The sequence below is a fragment of the Paramisgurnus dabryanus genome, chromosome 10 (genome assembly GCF_030506205.2).
Source record: "Paramisgurnus dabryanus chromosome 10, PD_genome_1.1, whole genome shotgun sequence".
NCBI classification, from domain to species: domain Eukaryota; kingdom Metazoa; phylum Chordata; class Actinopteri; order Cypriniformes; family Cobitidae; genus Paramisgurnus; species Paramisgurnus dabryanus.
Window position 1 is genome coordinate 17,215,794 of NC_133346.1, and position 15,866 is coordinate 17,231,659.

General features: G+C 36.9%; 1 long non-coding RNA gene across 1 annotated transcript; it reads right to left on the reverse strand.

Moving 5' to 3' along the window:
- Positions 1 to 14,200: 14,200 nt before the first annotated feature.
- On the reverse strand, positions 14,201 to 15,388 carry LOC135779868 (uncharacterized). Its single transcript, XR_010544893.2, has 3 exons — positions 14,796 to 15,388; positions 14,537 to 14,648; positions 14,201 to 14,397 (listed from the first exon to the last, which is right to left on the reverse strand). It is a non-coding gene; the product is annotated as an uncharacterized lncRNA (long non-coding RNA).
- Positions 15,389 to 15,866: the final 478 nt, after the last annotated feature.

Below are 15,866 nucleotides of genomic sequence, written 5' to 3' on the forward strand. Positions count from 1 at the left end.
TTGTGCCACCATACTTACATGTTAACTACTCATGTAACAAGGAAAATATGGAAGTGTTTGGTGGCTTATAAATTCATCCCTGTTTGGATCCTAAGAAATGAATAGGGCTAAATGCTAACACATTCAAGACGTGCTGTACAAAAATTAAGTGCACGTATTGAAAAAAAACAGGTTAAATGTATTAATTTGTCTAAGTTGGGGTAAGAACGTAGTAAAATATTGAAAAACTGTGGTGTTTCCTTAAAATATTATTTTAATAAATATTTGATCAGAATTATGAACCACAGAGTTGACTGCAATTAATCACTTCATTATAAACTAACACAACGTGATGAAAGGGCTTTTATCCGTTCTGCATGATTTCTTAAAATAAAAGAGCCATTACATACTGTGGATATGGTTAAAAATGGTCATGTTAGATAATAGATGGTACGGTATATTATATCTTTGCAGGTACACTTCCAGGTTCACACTTGCCGTTACTGGGATGGTACCCCACCATTTTGTACCCCTAGTTCCTTTATAACTTGTTTTGGGTGTATAATTGTACCCTATTGTGTAAAGGTACCTCCATGGTACCTTTTTTCTGACAGTGTGGTTTATGGTTTGTGCAATACCTTGGAAAAAATGTAAATCTACCGACTCCAGCTGTGTAGCACTCTGTGTCATTTGAGAAGGAGATGGTTTAGACATGTAAACTATCATCTTTTTTTCAAATCCTGGGTTTGTTTGGATCCACAGGTAATGATGGAAATCTACAGAATACCAATTCTCCACCGATTTTCTAAAAAAGGGTGTTTTACGAGCACTTTTGGCCAATTTTGAATAAAATGCCAATGCATAAGCTTTACATCTTCACCTACCCCATGATGCGGCCAGGGCCAGTGTCAGGGGAGGAGACAACGAGGACCTGTGATGAAAGTGGCCCACTAAATGCGTACTTACACTGCTGGATATGCAGAAGCTTATCATTTAGTCCTGAGGCGCATGAATTCTAGCGTTGGCCCTTGATGTAGCCCTGCTATTTTGTATTCCACTCCTGCTGATCATCACATCAGTTCATAGTGTACCTTGCAGTACGATACATATTGCTGTCTCATCGCATAGCTAAACTTTTACCTTCACATGTCTGGTTAGGGCATTGACAGTTAGTCGATTTTATTCCTACCTCTTTATGATATACCAAATTTTAAATGCTTTATTATGTACTGGAAATTATATTATAATTTGCCACCGTTAATGCTCGCACTGAACATTTTACAAATGAACCATTATTAATTCTTAGTCGGTAGCTCATCCCATCCCTTGTTTATTTTTTTAATAGCCTAATAAATATTCATAAGGTAGGCATTGGACATTCTGTGACATTATAAACAGAGCGTCAAACTCTGCAACTGTGCCCACCACCTTTAAAAATAATGTGACACCCATTGTTTAAAATCTTCAAAATCCTTCTAGAAAAGAAAAAAGGTAATGAAGTTGAAAATGCTAAACTGAGAAAACTAACGTAAATGTGTGGTAGAAATAAATTTAATTATCCTTGCCATTTAGACAGGTTAAAAAATGTAATAGCTCTGTTTTAATCAAATGTTAAAGGCATGCACACATGTTGTGACACATTGCACATTTGGTTGGTAAAATGCAAGGTTGTTTGCTTACGGGTGTTAATTAATGTTAAAAATCCCAATTACAACATGTTTTTTCTGTGAAAAGTGATATTTTTGAATTTTCATTCGTAGATCATTATCACGCACAAGCAATTTTTTCCAAAATTTTTTTTTTTATCAGGGAGACACGTTACTGCTTGTGTAGCATCTCTGTTTCATGTATTATTGAGGGCATGCATTGTTTATTTGTCCAGTGGGACAGAGGTTCCAGTCAGGCAATATGGTACATTTTCACTGCGCAACTTAAAGGAAAGTTAGATTCAAAAGAAAATAAAAACTTCAAAATTCAATATCACAACAATAAGGTTCTCCCACGAGAAACCTTAGATAAAGTGTAAGAAAACAGATGCTCAGGAAGTAGATAGAAAAGAAAAAAGAAACAGAAAGCAAAGAAAAAAATATGGATGTTTTGTTGTAAACACAAGGGGTGCAATTAAACATCATGTGTACAGCTGCTCTCAACGATTTCGTTGAAGGCCATGCAGAGTCGGTACAAAACACTACTAATGGTGAAGAAAAGCAGTTTGTTTTAAAGGAAGATCAGTTTAGGGGTTGAAACATTTTTTTTTACGTATTCGTTTTTAGCTTTACGCGCAGGGCCGCATTATTTTGACAGCGTTTTGTGTACTGTTATATATACACACAGGAACATTGCTTGCATTTATTGTGGAGGTTTGTCAGATATTGTTACACACCTGAATGAGTCCTACAGGCACGGTGAGCTATAGTGTTTCTTCTGCCTCCAAGGCTGCGGAGGCAGCTCTTCTGCGCTCGCTTGATGGCTTTGTAAAGACAGTTGGGGTACAGTTGGAAAACACAGCGTTTTGTTGAGAAATGTTGTAGCTGCTGAGGAAAGCTGAGCCGGTAGTTGCCGGAGAACGGAAGACAGGCTACATGATGGAGTATGGAAGGGCGCTCTCATTTAGAAGATGAATACTGACAGGCGGTCTCCCGGTGGACCTGCTCCTTCTGTCCGATTTGAAACCTAAAGGAGAAGCGCTTCTGATTAAGCATACACCTGGGCAGCAGAGTGGCATCGGCTGATCTCAGCCATGGGAGCGTCTGATCAACCGCACACACACTCATTTTCTGCTTCTTCAATCCTTACATATCAAAGTATAATTGGTCTGCCTCTGTATGGTAGCCGAGCAGGGAAAAGGCTTACCTGTTTGCCGACTGCAGAGGTCGGATGCACGTGATTAGAGAGAAACTTGAGTGCGTCTCGGTGGATAATGCAAAACATTTCTGATTCACTGCGCCCTGAAATGTCTGGATTGTGAAGGTTTTCTGTATCCAATGCGAAGTGTCGTGGCCTTACTGTAGCGAAAGAAAAACAGAAAAATACATTAAGGGCTTTAAAGACAAGCACAGCCATTAATGACAGGCAGCTCTCACTGTCGCTCACCACCTACATCTTTAAAAAAAAAGCAAAAACTCACCCCTCCTTCATGCTCAGACTCTGATCTGGTCTCATTAAAGCTCAGACACTTTTTTCGCTCTCTCCCTTATGAATAAAACTTTCTTCCGCAATCGATTCCCTTCTAATTAAAGCCACCCTTTCTTTGTGTCCGTCACTTAATTAAAAGACTCCCATTCACTGTTGTACATGTCGATCCACTTAACTGCACAAAAAAATCTCACCTTTCCTCTGTGCGCAGATCACTTCTGAAACTTTCAGCCTCCACAATCCGCAGCTCTCCTCTGAAGACAATTCTTTCGTCCTTGCGACTCTCATGTCCGCTGTAAATTGGACTGAGAGTTGTTGGTAATTGAAGATCATTGTCTCCCTCCTCAGGCAGTGAGGCTTCTCCATAGCCTTAACAATAAACCTCCTTCTCCCAGCATCCAGCCAATTTTAGTCCATCCACTTTGTTGCCTCCCCGACTGGATCTTCTAAAGCCATGTGGAATTGGAGGTTCCATCTCAAACCCAGTCACTTCGACTTGTTTTCGTCCCCGGTCCACAGTGCTGGGTCCATATCCCATAGGAAAACTTTACTCTCCCAGTTCACCAAGTCGCAGGGCTGACTTTGTTTTTCTGAGAAGAAATACACACACCAGGCCCGGCTGTCCAATTACGATGAGTGCAGATTGTGCCTCAAAACAACAACACATTGAATTCAAGATAATGGAGAGTCTCAAGGCCATTATTCAGTGCATGATGTGTTTTTGAAGAAACGGCGGAGGGAAACTTTGAATAGGCTCGGTAAAAAAATAAAGCATATGTTTTGGGTGCCACATGCTGTCACATTTCTCTCTTCCACTCTCCATAAATTTGTTCTTTTGTTGCCAGGAGACAGAAAGACTTTTGTTCTGGGGAGGAAATTGGGGAAAACGTGAGACTTGATAACCTCTAGACTGATCTCTCCGAGATTATATGATGGAATGGGATGAAAATTCTCTTGAGGATATGTTGACTTGATAAAGACTCTCAAAAGTGTGGAAATGAGCTCACTTTTCTGGGTAACACTGATCATTTAATGTAACGTACTTGATTGTCGGAGAGAAGCTCAAATGTCAAATGCATTTAAAATGTATTTCTTTTTTTCTTAAAGCAGAACCGACATGTTTCAGTTTTATAATGAGTACTTCCTTCACACTTGACTAAACTTGTATTTCTTTTTTGTTCTTGGGAGATGGAGGACACTAGTAGAGCTCTCTCGCTCTCTCTCTCTCTTTCTCTCACACACACACACACACACATTCTGGTTTCCATGTTTTGTGGGGACATTCCATAGACGTAATGCATTTTATACCATACAAACTGTATATTCTATTCCCCTTACCTGCCCCATTCCCTAACCCCAACCATCACAAAAACCTTTCTTGTACCTTAGATTTTCAATAAACATCATCTTGTTTGATTTATAAGCTTGTTTCCTCATGGGGACATCAAAATGTCCCCACAAGGTCACAAAAACACTGGTATTGCTATCTTTGTGGGGACAATTGGTCCCCACAACGTGATAATTACCAGGTACACACACACACACACACACACACACACACACACACACACACACACACACTTACTCACTCAGTCACTCTATGTCCGTCCGTCCGTCCGTCCGTCCGTCTATCTATCTATCTATCTATCTATCTATCTATCTAGTTATCCCTACCTCTTATCCATACTCACTCAGTCACTCTATGTCCGTCTGTATGTATGTCTGTCTGTCTGTCTGTCTGTCTGTCTGTCTGTCTGTCTGTCTATCTATCTATCTATCTATCTATCTATCTATATATCTATCTACCTATCTATCTATCTATCTATCTATCTATCTATCTATCTATCTATCTATCTATCTATCATCTATCATCTATCTATCTGTATCATCATCTTAAATGTTTCTAAAGCTGTCAAGTAGATGTAGTGTGCAAATTAAAATAAATCTATCTATCTATCTATCTATCTATCTATCTATCTATCTATCTATCTATCTATCTATCTATCTATCTATCTATCTATCTATCTATCTATCTATCTATCTATCTATCTACCATCTTAAATGTTTCTAAAGCTGTCAAGTAGATGTAGTGTGCAAATAAAAATCTATCTATCTGTCTGTCTGTCTGTCTGTCTGTCTGTCTGTCTGTCTGTCTGTCTGTCTGTCTGTCTGTCTGTCTGTCTGTCTATCTATCTATCTATCTAGCATCTATCATCTATCTATCTGTATCATCATCTTAAATGTTTCTAAAGCTGTCAAGTAGATGTAGTGTGCAAATTAAAATAAATACATCTATCTATCTATCTATCTATCTATCTATCTATCTATCTATCTATCTATCTATCTATCTATCTATCATCTTAAATGTTTCTAAAGCTGTCAAGTAGATGTAGTGTGCAAATAAAAATCTATCTATCTATCTATCTATCTATCTATCCATCCATCCATCCATCCATCCATCCATCCATCCATCCATCCATCCATCCATCCATCCATCCATCCATCCATCCATCCATCCATCCATCCATCCATCCATCCATCCATCCATCTAGTTATCCCTACCTCTTATCCATACTCACTCAGTCAATCTATATCCGTCAAATGTTAGTGGAGCTGCTGAATATGGTCAGGTATTTTTATAAGGGTTGTAAAGACGAGTCTCTTTCTACCTTACCTTATTTCCTCAGGAAGGGTGTTTAATCTCTCCATGGTGAGGTAACTTTAATGGCCTGTAAAGATTTAAGCTGTTTTTGACGTTTACGGAGCGTTTCCTCAACTCGCTGCAGAAACGCGGGAAGCGCGTGATGACAGATCGCTGCCCTCGCGCGTGCGCGCCACTGCGACATGCGCGCGATAGGGGCGCTCATGCAAAGAAATGTTTCCGTCTGCTTCAAATGAGATTCATATCAGGTGCGAACACTTTCTTTCCTTACATTGAGGAAAGAAAATTGTCCAGTTCTTACCATCTCCCTGCGGCTTTATAAAAAGGTGATCTTGAGAGAAAAAAATGCACTTAAGCCCGGGGTCTGGGAATGAGATGAATTCATCATTTTATAGGGCTGCCTAAATGAAAGGCTTTCTGCGAGATAACCTGCTCGTCTATTTTCAGCTATAAATTTCGCATCTAAAAGTGAATTATGAGAGTCAATTACTCTCCACAGGCCTACAGCAAATACAGAGACGCAATCTCAATCATCCCACGACCAGATCAACTGTTTAAGGATGTCATGGCTTTAATATCTTCACGTAATATTTTACAAGGAGTAATTCAGAAATTAAATGCTGTACTGTACATTGATTCTTATCAAATATTGAACCTGTTGCATAAAGAGCTAATGAGTGTAAAGCTTACATTCATCACAGGTTTGACACACTCACATAAATAATGCTAGTGGTATGGTATTGTCAGTTTTCTTCTCAATTGTTATTTTCATTTCCATTCTGTATTTTTATTTTAATTTTGAGTTAAATGACACAGCAGTCATCTTGAACGTTATGGCCTGGTGAGTTGCAAAAACAAGTTTTTACAATTAGGCCTACTGAGTTTTTGTTAGTCACCGTCAGACTGATAAGTGTCCAACAATGGAGTTCAGTGAGATAAGGTAATATTCAGCTACACATATATCATCTCAATATCTTAGCTCCGTATGAAATAAAATAACTTTTATTAGACTACTAATGTGACTGGAATCTCATGAGAGTGCGCATGACTTTAAAGTTAACATATTTTTGAAAAGTACTGTTGATCTCTTTGTGTAAAACTTTTTAATGAGGGAAAATACTGAGTGCAACTTCAAGTATCACCTTACTCTCAGATGGTTCTGTAAACTTTTTTGAGTGTAATGAAAATAGAAACAAACAAAAAGACACAATTGTTGGCCATACTGTCAACAATTAGCCAGAGCAGTTCTTGCCTACACATTTAGGTCTGGTTTATTGGTGTCTTTTTTCTATACTTTTGGAATGTATAGTTCTTTGCCACACACTGTAAAAAATGCAGGATAAAGTTAAAACAACTTTGTTATGCAAGTTAATTCAACCTACTATTTTGAGTTTTGACTTGTGATAAGTTTGACATAAGTCATAAAAGCAAGTTTAACTTAACTTTGTAAGTGTACTTTGTAAGTAACATAAAAATATATGTTATCATTTTGTATAGTTGCCTTATTGTAAAAAACACAAAAGAAAGCCTATTTCATTGCTAAAAACAACATTACTTTGTGTATAATACAGTGCGTTTGTATAATACAGTGCACTTTGAGTATAATACAGTGCGTTTGTGTGGTTTATGGTTAAAAAACACATTATTTTCCAAATACTGTACATTTTTGTAGCTCCAGATTTCACTTTCAACCTGAAAAGCACAGATTTGAAAAGCTCTGATGGCCAGCTAATCTGTACGTTGTGATTGGCCTGAATACCTCTGACGTCAGCCGGATATGTGACGCTCCTTACCATGTTTGAAAGATTCAGTTGCTAACAGCTTACAGGCTGTGAGTCAGAAGCAGGAGGAAATATGATAATGTCGGTCCTGTCTACATCACCAATCCCATGAAGTGAACTGTTGCCTCCAATCCGTGTGTTTGTTGTAGTCCAAGAAAAGAGATTTATGTTGGAGATGATAACTCGTGTCATGGTTTACTTTGGGGTTTGTACCTTTTGCATATAGTTAACATGTACAAATACACACTTACACACCAAAGGAAATGTACAAACGTGAATCAGACAATAGGTGCTCTTTTAAATGATAAGTTAATTCAACTTAAAAATCTTAGTTGAAGTTAACTAATTATATATAATATTACCTTTAAGGCAGCACAAACTTTTTTTAAGTTAAACCAACAAATCTAAAGTATTTTATACACAGTATACATAAAACACCGGACCTAATATTTTTGAAGAAATGTACAGTTCAGCCACAAAACTAACTATTTGCATAAGTATTGGTCACTTCCAGGTAATTTCCTCAGCCAATCAAATTATTGTTTCCATATTAACCTCTCTTTAAATTCAGGCAACCTGAAACATATTCATTTACTCTGTGCATTATGAAAATCTCAATTCTAGCCCTCCACCTCCCCAGCACCACCTGTCTTGATCTGGTACTGGGGGGCTTCCTCTCTCTATCAGTAGCAGCATCTTAAAATATTTTAAAGCCACAGCATCTAGCAGAAGCAAGTGTCTTACTTGCTCTGCAGCAGCGTAGCAGATCTAGTCTGCCATCACCAAACCAATAAATTTATATGAATAAATGGGTTTTAAATTATCCTAATAGTTGTTTTGTTAAAAAAATACTAAAGGCATATTAATTGTCCAAGTTGGCAACCACATTCCAACACTGCATTGAGAAATCAGCTAACAGTAAGATCTATGTAATTAACGTGAAAATCATGGCCAGAATAACTTTGTAGACTTGACTGACGTTGAAATCTTTGACTTTGAACTTGAAAGGACGTGTACGTAAAATTACTACCATTTTTCCCCAGACAAATCTGAGAAACATCCGTTAAAGTCTCCAATTGCACTATTTAAACTCGTGGCTATTTGGAAGAAACCATTGGGATATTAAAGAGATTTTTCTTTCCTACAGACAGTCCTCACAGGCTATATACACTTGGAGCTGCGGTGGAGCTGCATTTCTGCCCCCACACAAGCCTTCCCCATCTTCCCCCTCCCTCCACTCATTTGTACATCATTATTTGCTAAGGGCTAAGTTCATTCCACCCCCTCCCTGTGGTTCACACCAAAAATAATTGGAGGAAAACTCTGCACAGATCAGCTTGTGTTGATCTAATTGTCCACTCACCCCGGTCTGTGCACCCAGCCTGAAACATTCACACATTGCCTTGCTTGCACTAATTCAGAATAACACAATATACGATCATCTTATAGACTATAGGCTTAAATGAAAAGCTTTCATGTTCAAATTAAACATTTCATTTGACCTACTCCCCTCTTTCTCACTGGTCATCTTTATAGCCCTCTAGTACAGTTGATATAAACACCGTTCCCCCTCGAAACGAAGAGGCCATTCGTCTATGCCGTGCGCACCGTGCCCCGTCTGTTCTCATAGGCGAAGTCACAAAGGAAAGGAAATACAGAGCGAATCTGCTGGTTTGAAAACGAGAAATGAGGTCGTAAAACAAGTCACCGTCATCCTTGCCGCATTATCTGACAGCGCCGGCAAAAAAAAGCTTAATTTCACGTCGAGCATGTTTGTGCTTTTGCAGGGGCGATGCTGTGATTCGCTGAGGGCAAGAGAGGAGAGCGGAGAACTGGGAATAAACCGAGCAGGATGTCGTCTGTCACAGAATGCCGGCAAGGTGACAGACAGCCAACCGTGGCACTTTATTATCAGTGGGTGTAGTTATGAAAATTATAGCTGTGCTTCAAACAAACGGGGCATAATTCACGTGAAACCGCTTCCAGAGTAAAAAAATCATATTTTATAGATGGCAAGTTGTTTACTGATTGTCGAGGAGGATGTTGTGTTTTGACAGTGTTGGAATGATTCAGTGCAGAGAGACCTCTTTTGCTTTAAAGATGGATGGTGTTGGACATCAGTCTTCATTAGATATGGAGGTTGATAAAAGCATGTGGCAAGCGTGGGCTTCTGATGTATGGAAAAACTGACCTTCTTGGTGGCCATCAGATTGAAAACACAGAGGAGTGAAAAAATGACTTTTTTTCACTTTAATTAGATAAAAAGTGAAGTGAGAAGGAAAGGCGGTAGACGGAAAGCAATTTACTTTCTCTAAAAGTAAGCGTGAGGGTTGAATCGCACAGACTGGCAGGCTTATGACTGATCAGATTGTATCCTTGAAATGCCATCACACAGGGAATATTATTCTAGTTGGAGACCATCCTGAATCCGGTATGCTGCGGGGGCTAAATGCAGCGGCTAAATTTGTTCGCTCCATGCTGGGTCGATGAACATTTAGATCCAGAGAGTTCATTTTAAATTCTTGATTGCACAGGAGTTCCTGACTCTGTATAATGTGACTGTATGTGGTGTTGGCACGCCGTTCTAATGCGATTGTGTATGCAGCTCGGAGCTGGCCGGTAAATGCGGGTGTGCTTGCCGTGACTGGGCCGCAGCCAGTAAAGAGATGTTGCAGTGGGGAAGTCTTGCAGCACCATAATGTATTTACTCTGTAATTTGTGTCTCAGTGAGAGGCCATATATCCTGTTTAAGAGTGACACCTCCCCTCCCTGCGGTCCACTGTATTCCCGCCGCTCTGACGGAGACCTCAGCGCGCCACGCTGATGGATGAGCACGTCAAAGCCACTCCTGCCGCAACACACACACACACACACTTCTGTACGCATTCAGACTTGAATGTACCATGCCATCACAAGGTACAAAGACTGCTTTGGTGTCATAAGCTTACGTACACAAACAAGCGCCAACAAATGCACTACTTATGCATGTAAATCACTTTATTGTGCTCGTGATGGAGTGTGTCAAACACATGTTGCATGTATTGAGGAGCCCAGCGGGTCTTTGTCACCATGGTAACAGATGTGCATGACTGAAAGGATTCCTCTCACCATCGATAAGACACAGTAGATAACACGAGTTTATAGCTTTGAAGTAATGTACAGATTCTCTATCGCAAGGACCTGCAACATTGTGTGGTTTAAAGGTGCAAACTGTGCGGTTTTGCTGCCGCAGATAAATTTAGAGGATTATAAAAATATGTCTTTAGTCTGGTAAAATCAGCAATATTGGATCGTACAGTGCGATATGCTCACAACAGCCTATAAATTGCTTTTATAATGTATCTTACCCACTGACTGAGTTATGTCAGTGCCTGAAATTTTGAACCAAGAACCAATTGGAGCACAGCAGACACAGAGAGAGGAAAGGACAGTTAGATAAAATGTCTGGCTTTAATGATATGCAACATAAATAATGTTGTTATTTAGAGCACTTCTTAAAGTTGTAACCGTACTATGAAAATTTACAATTGCACCGCCATTAATTCAGCTCGGAAGTTAGCAGCCCGTGACCTCTTTTGCCAAGTTGCAGCCTATCTGAGATACTCCGATTTGGTTTTCAGGGTTGTTGGAGTCCGTACATCTTTTTAATTTTGTGTGTAAGAAAGCAATGTCAGAACTGGTGACTTAAATGGCCATCCCACTTTTTTGAAAATATGCTCAGTTTCCAGCTCCCCTAGAGTTAAACATTTGATTTTTACCTTTTTGGAATCCATTCAGCTGATCTTCGGGTCTGGCGCTAGTACTTTTAGCATAGCTTAGCACAGTCCATTGAATCTGATTAGAACATTAGCATCACCCCAAAAATAACCAAAGAGTTTCAATATTTTTCCTATTTAAAACTTGACTCTTCTGTAGTTACATTGTGTACAGGGCCGGATTAACATAAGGGCTAGGTGGGGCTGAAGCCCCAGGGCCCGCGGGATTTGGGGGCCCGTGATTGGCTGGAGGAAATGAGATTGTCAAATCATAGGTGGTTGATTTGTGTATAATAAAATAACAAGACGTTATTGGAAAATGTGACTTGAATGATATAATTCACCGCCCAATCAAATTAACTCCACAATTTGCGCCATGACGTTGGGAAACGCCTCTTTTCGTTATGCTTTCATGAACATTGTAGCGCTATAAAACGCTCGCTGGAGCAATAGTTACGCCCCTCTCTTGCAGACAGACCCATCTCTGCTGGAGTTCAAAAATGATGAAAAAAGTGATAGTGGTTCACAAAAAAAGGAAAAACAAGCTTCACCCCCCTGCCTCCCCTTGTGAAAAAAAAGTGTGCTTAAGTGTACTTTTATAAAGTGTACTTATTACATAAATAATACACTTTAAGTATATACACTTAAGTGTGAATTAAATGCAATCTTTTCGGCGCACTGAATGCACATTAAGTGTAATTAATTTAACATATATCATATATAAAGTTGAAATAAAATGTAATAAGTTGCCATTAAGAGTAATTTTTTGGAACAACTTTATTGGTACTTTATTACAACTTTATATCTACTTTCATAATTGCTTCTAGTGTTTTTAAAATATACTTAAAGTGCACTACACAATATAATGACATGAAATTAATGTGATTTAAAATGCAATTTAATGTCTGTTAACAATACTCTTAAGTGTGAATTAAATGCAATCTTTTCGGCGCACTGAATGCACATTAAGTGTAATTAATTTAACATATATCATATATTAAGTTGAAATAAAATGTAATAAGTTGCCATTAAGAGTGATTTTTTTGGAACAACTTAATTGGTACTTTATTACAACTTTATATCTACTTTCATAATTGCTTCTAGTGTTTTTAGAATATACTTAAAGTGCACTGTTCAATCTACTGTCAAGCAATTAATGTGAAATTAAAAATAAGTTAATGTATATTAACAGTACATTTCATTACTCATTAAATGTAATGTTTCAAATACAAGTTTGCCAAATAAATTCCAATATATAAAATTAAATGCAATCAGTTGAACTGGGATTTCAGTGCAGTGAAGTGATTTCATTGCATCTTTCTACAGTATGTACTTTAACTACTTCTATTGTATGTGAAATATATTTATGTACTTCTCAAAATACTGAAAAACAAATCTAGTTAATTAAATATGTATTCATTTCAGTTTAATGCATTGCAAACAAACAAAAACCACAATGCTTACACTGACAATAAAACAGTTTGGTAGTCAAATTATGAATCAGATTTTTTGTTTTGCAAAAGTACATTTAATAAATTAATTATGAGTTGTATATGTCCAAACAAAAAAAAAAACTCATTTTAATATTGTTAAATTGGAATCAAACAAACAACTATCAATATTGAATAATTACATCCCTTAGAAAAAAATAAACTCAAAGTTATAATTTTTTTACATTTTAACAGACAACTAAAAAAGAACTGCATGAACTTTAAATTAACAAGTCTTTGGTAGGTCACATCAGTCTAATGATAATTTATTAAATGTGTTTAGAAATATTGCCATGAAAGTGTACTTTCTTTATGTAGCGGGTATTAACTCACTTACTTATAGACCAGGCATAATTATAAGATCAGAAGGGTGCACGGTACGAAGGAGGAGGTAGCAGTGATAGTGAGCAACAAGCAGAGACAGAAGGTAAGTTGATTAATAAATTATTTTACTTTGAGTATTAAGAAACCTTTCTATTTCTTTCCTTAATCACAAAAAATAGTAACAACAATGAAAATACAATTAACTATATATCCTATGGGTGCACGCTCTAAATTACTTCTCATTTACAGAAATCACAGTCACAATCAATGTACAAAGATGGTACAAATTATATATGTAACACACTGAAATCAGTATTCAAGTTCAAAGTTCTTATCAATTGGAGTATTGATCAGCAGTGTTGGGTGTAACTAGTTACAAAGTAACTAGTTACTGTAATAATATTACTTTTTTCAGTAACTAGTAGTGTAAGGCATTACCCGTCTGAAAATGGTAATATTATTACAGTTTTCCCGAGCTAGTTACTTAAGTTACATTCGCCAGTAGCACCTTCATCACACAAGGCACAAAACACAGAGAACAAAAGGGAAGGGGAGGAGGGCGTGAATGGAACAGTGATTGGTCTAAGTTTGGCACGAGGTATCATTTACCATCACCGATTGGTCGACACCCGGTAGCCAGCAGCACAGAGCGGCAGCGGCACACTCAAAGACAGATCGGGTAAATGGAAGCATCAACAACGGCAAGCTCTTTTTCAGAAGAAGGTTCCCAGCAACAGAAAGCTAGTTTCGACGGGTGGAGATTCAGTCATATTTTTTTATGTTCAACGGAAGGAAAATAACTTGACGGTGCAGTGCACACTCTTTAATGTTTCTCCGAACGCTGTGCCCCACTTCCGGTAGCGGGTAAGGAAGCCAGCATTTTCTTGGCCGTGGCTTGCCCAAATAAACATTCTTGTCCAGAAAAAACTGTAACTAGTAATATAACTAGTAATATAACTAGTTACTTTCTCCAGGGAGTAATAAAGTAAAGTAAGGCATTACTATTTTTGAGAGTAATATGTAATACGTAATATATTACTTTTTTGAGTAACTAGCCCCAACACTGTTGATCAGTCTTAAATTATCAGAATTGTGCTTCTGAAATGTTTCAGTTCAATAAAGTAAACAAACAAAATAAGGAAACAGTTTCTGAAATGTATCCTCTTACTTGTCTGAAGAAAAATATTTAAAATAGAAAATTGTCCTTTCCTCTAGATTCGTGATCCAATCAGGTCGAAATGGGAGGCTCGCCATCAATTAGGAAAATCCAGCTCAAGGAATGTTCATACGAAAGGAAAAAACATTCAATATTGTGTATCAATAATGATTAAAATTATACATAATACAGGAAACAAATAAAATACATACATAAGTGCCATCATCAAAATAAATGACAATTTAGACAAATACCTGTCCATTCACGTGTTTCTCTCTCTTTTTGTCTTTCACAGGCACGTGCAACCAAAATGGCGTCAGCGAACAGCAGTGAACACAACGCACCATGTGGTTTTACATAATCACACTGCAATGAACAATCCAACCCATATAACATCACAATATAACACTATTTTGTCTCGTATGGATTAAACAAATAAAATGATATGACATTTAAAGTGTTGACATTCGTTTTTATGGCTAATTATAACATTGGTAATTATAACAAACTCACCAGGTCAAAATGAAAGCTCAAAAAGTGCTCAATCCACACAATCACGCTGTATCATTGAATATATGCAAGTTAAATTCTGATCTCTTCAGTTTATATGAACTTAAGAGTCATATTTAATCAAATTAAACACTCTCGCGTTAGATCGAGTGTCTCTGTCGCTCTGCATCTCTCCTCTGAACTGAGACGCGATCCGAAAGCAAAAAAGGGGCGGAGCTTACAATTAAACACTCCGATTGGTTTACTCATTTCAGATTTATAATTCAGATTGAATTATTCACATGTATTTCCTCATTTATAAAATAAATGTAGATGTATTAATAGTCTCTATTATATTTAAGCACACTTTTAAAATAATAATATTTAATTATTTAACCAGGGTTACATTTAAGTAAAACTAAATTAGACAAAGTGCATTTTTAAAAAGTGTAATTAGGTATGTTAAGAAATATTGTGATGAAAGTGTACTTACTATAAGTTAAGCTTAATTAGACAGTATTAAAAAGTGCATTTTTAAAAGTCCACTTAAGTGTGTTTATAAATATTATGTTGAAAGTGTACTTACTATAATTTAAAATTAATTAGATATTATTACAAAGTGCATTTTTAAAAAGTGTCCTTAAGTGTGTTAGTGAAATATTATTATGAAAGTGTACTTACTAAAAGTTGAAATTAATTAGATATTATTACAAAGTGCATTTTTAAAAGTGCACTTAAGTGTGTTTATAAATATTATAATGAAAGTGTACTTACTATAATTTAAAATTAATTAGATATTATTACAAAGTGCATTTTTAAAAAGTGTCCTTAAGTGTGTTAGTGAAATATTATTATGAAAGTGTACTTACTAAAAGTTGAAATTAATTAGATATTATTACAAAGTGCATTTTTAAAAGTGCACTGAAGTGTGTTTATAAATATTATAATGAAAGTGTACTTACTATAAGTTCAAATTAATTAGATATTATTACAAAGTGCATTTTTAAAAGTGCACTTAAGTGTGTTTATAAATATTATGATGAAAGTGTACTTAATATAAGTTAAAATTAAATACATATTCTTACAAAGTGCAGT